This window comes from Gossypium arboreum, chromosome 4, assembly GCF_025698485.1.
Source record: "Gossypium arboreum isolate Shixiya-1 chromosome 4, ASM2569848v2, whole genome shotgun sequence".
Lineage (NCBI taxonomy): Eukaryota > Viridiplantae > Streptophyta > Magnoliopsida > Malvales > Malvaceae > Gossypium > Gossypium arboreum.
Genome location: NC_069073.1, coordinates 1,915,746 through 1,919,574, shown reverse-complemented (window position 1 = coordinate 1,919,574; position 3,829 = coordinate 1,915,746). Strand labels below are relative to the sequence as shown.

At 29.7% G+C, this 3,829-nt stretch overlaps 1 long non-coding RNA gene across 1 annotated transcript; it reads left to right on the top strand.

Annotated features, from left to right (window-relative positions):
* Positions 1–1,482: 1,482 nt before the first annotated feature.
* LOC128291448 (uncharacterized) lies at positions 1,483–2,306 on the top strand. The gene is made up of 2 exons (XR_008281238.1): positions 1,483–1,760; positions 2,050–2,306. It is a non-coding gene; the product is annotated as an uncharacterized LOC128291448 (long non-coding RNA).
* Positions 2,307–3,829: the final 1,523 nt, after the last annotated feature.

Here is a 3,829-nt window from a genome sequence, read left to right as displayed (position 1 = left end):
TCGATACTAAGATCATCTCATGATTTCCAAAATTCATGCATTGAAATTTTAAAAGGATATTTGGCTATTTGGTCAAACAAAAAAATCGAAACCCAGCACGTTAGAACACGATTTCTTGAATTCCCAAATGCGAAATATTCCCTTATTTTGAGAAAATTTCAAATAAAGCGATTATAAACCGACTTGAGACACATTTATTTGGTTTGTTTGAAGTAAAAAAATGTCCAATTTTGGACAAATAAGTTGGAAATCTCAATTACAATGCAATACCTGGAAATGAAAGGCAAAGTTACAAACGTGAACAATACATGGATAAGATAATATACAAATGAATTGCAATAATTTAAAAGATACAAATCTATAAATCAAAATACACTCAACGTCAATAATCTCACAACATGCTCTATTCAAATACCAACATTTATAATTTAAGATTAATGAAAGATAATTTTTAAAAAAAGCAAATAAAAATGTTTCAAGCTTTCAAATAAATATGAATAATGTAAAAAACGTAGAAGAAAAGGAATTTAAAATTGACAATATAAAAAAAATTTAAGATAAATTATATGTATAAAAATTTTAAAGTAATTAATACATATAAAAATTTGAAATAAATCATAAGAATAAGAATAACAAGAAATCATATGTAAAATAATAATATATAAATTAATTTTTAAAATAAGCATTATGCAAGTAAAGAATTAAAGTAAGTATGAACAAAACAATATATATATCTAAATAAATAATATACATAAATTAAATTAAAAAATAGTTTAATATAAATAATATATATAAAAATAATAATGTAGAAGAGTATTTGAAATAAACACCATACAAATCTTTAAAACAAAGAAATATAAAAGAGAATTTTAAAATAAATGAACTATATAATAAAGCAATTTAAAAATGTACCAATGAAAGTATATAAAAAATAGCGAACGAAACTAATGTAAAATCAATGAAATAGTTCAAAATAATATGTTAAAATAATTTTAAAAATTGAGTAATAAATAACTTAAAAAGAATAAAACAATTACATAAACTAAAATAAAATAACTCAATTGAAATAAAAACAAAATCAAAAGGATACTTTATAAACAAATCAAATTATTAACATAGAGTCAAAGACTAAAATAAAATACGCACAAACAAACAAGGATTAAAAATGCAAATATCCCAAATCTCAAAACGAGGCGCTTGGACGCAGACTAATTTGAAACAGTGTGCAAGTCCCAAGGAAAAATTAACAATGCAAAAGAAACCAAAATAGGGCTCAATCGAATGATAGTGCAAAATAGAGGGACTAATCGCACGAATATCCCTTCACCGCAGGAACGCGAGGATCCTGAGGGTGATCGAGTCGGGTCACAAGTCAGAGGCTCAAAACGGTGTCGTTTTGGCCTCTGAGAATACCCTTCGAAACAGCGTCGTTTTCCCTTTACTATTTAAATCAAAATTTTGTTTTAAAATCATTTTAACCCTTGTTTTTTTTTAAAAAAAAAAACCCTAAAACTTTAAAGCTCTCCCCATTTCCTCCATTTTCTTCCAGTCGAAAGGGCCACCATTTGTATTCTCAACCGTGGCCGTGGCCAGTGGCCGGTGTTGCGGAAAATGAGCTTTTAAGCTCCACTTTTGAAGCCCTTTTGAAGGCTAGACCCTCAGCAACTAAAGAAAAAGAGGAAAAGAGCTCTCAGTCCCTTTGTCGAACCCGATTGCAACGACGGAGAAGGCCCTCCGACGGCGCGATTAAGAGGATTTAGGTGAGCGATTTCTTCCCTTTCTTATTACTTTTCACACACCGAAATAAAATTAAAAAAAAACTTGAAAAATAAACCAATTGAAAATCACCTTTAATCTTTGAATAATTTCTTTGTTTGCTTTGTATTCGAAAAAAAATCCAGAGAGATTTACAGATTACATTCGATCCTTTTTATAGCCGAATGAAGGATAAAAATAAAATAAAATAAATCAAAGAAATCTTTTTTTCTTTTTAGATCTTTCTGTTAAACATTTGCTGTCAATTTACTGTGGCTTGTTAGTTTGTTGCAGGTACAGAAGGAGCTAGCTGGAGGAACGGAGGTGCACGAGGTGGCGCGCGTGGAGGTCTTGCGGCGTTGGTCTAGCTAGGGTTTGCTGAAATGTTTTTTAGTTTTGGGCTGGAATTTTGGGTTAGGGTTAGATGAATTTGGGTTGTTTTATGTAATTGGGTTGGGACTTTTGTTTGGGTCAATGTAATGGGCTAAGGGGTTAAGTTTATTAGGTCTGTTGGGCCATTATATTATGGACATTTGAACTTTACATAATAATTTTTATTTTGGTTTATTTTTGTTTTTATTTTCTAGTTTTTTTTTTGGATTCTAAGGGCCCGGGCAGATTAGGCCGATTACACACATATCAATCAAATTTTGTTTTAAACATTAAAAGCATCATGGAGTTTGGCTCATAACGTAAACTAAAACCTACTCCATCATCACTATCTAAGCTTATGCAGCTTGGTCTATCTGCTAAATAATTGCTTGAGAGAACTACATAAAAAATTAGAGTGAGCAAAACTTGATTCGACTTGAAAAAATAAAAGAAATTTGAATTTCGAGTTAACCAAATCGAGTTATTCAAATTATTCGAGTAAACTCAAATAAGTAATTCGACTTCCGAGTTTGAATCGAGTTGAATTTTACAATTCGAATAACTCGAATAATTCAAATAAAAAATTGGTGTAAATACTCTTTTGGTCCCTGTCAAGTTTGAAAATGAGCAAATTGGTCTCTCTCAACAAAAATTACAAAAAAACATCAAAATAATTTTCAAAGATTCAACATAATTTTTAAAATTCAAAATATTTATAAAAATTTCAAAACTTATATATTTAAAAAAAATTATAAAAATTGCAAAAAAGATTCTAAAAATTATTTGATGGGAAGAAAGAATTTATGGGTGAAACAATGGCTACAACTGCAAGCACTATTTCATTGCCCTACCTACCTATTTTCAGAGTTGGCAAAATTTAGAACAAAAAGCATTGGGCCAATTATTTTGAAGATATTTGGATTATTAAAGCCCAACACATGAAGACAAAATTAGTTAAAATTGAAGACTTTAAGATTGGTTTATTGCGGATTAAGACTAGTTACTTGCAAAACAAGTAAAACCACTTTCTATAGTTGAAAACTTTGGATTACACCAGAATTCTTATGGAAGTATTATCTTATGTTGATTTTTAGCTTCACTTTATAAAAAAGTGATTCGATTATAACTATTATGTAAATAAAACTTAAGTAGAATATAAACTTAAGTTTTGCCTAGGTTAAAGGTAATTGAGAGAGAATAAGTCTTTGAGGGAGAAAAAATTTGTTCAAGTTAGGAACATGAATGTGTGCATTGTTTTTATAAGCAAGCAAGAGTCTCTTAAGTTGCAAACCTAAGCTTACGAGGGGGAAGCTTAGTGGGAGAGTGATCTAGCCTTTGTACAACGATGAGGCCGCTAAATTGGTGAGTATTAGACCAGTGATAGGACTTAAATTGTGAGAAAGATAGTGGAATGTTGCTTTGGGCAAGGCTCCGCAAACGTAGACTGATGTTGAACTGTATAAGCAATCTCAGTGTTCTTTATTTTCTACACACTTTTGGTTTCGTGGTTGAAATTGTGGCCACAGTTCTAAGCATTATTTTAGCCACTGTTTCTATTTTACAAAGTAAGTACCCCTTGTTTCTATAGAAATAACTAGATATGTTTCATATAATTATCTATAAACATTAAACAATATTGAAACCATCAATGTAAACTTATGACCCAAAATGTCAAAATAAATTTATTTTAAAGGATCATAAC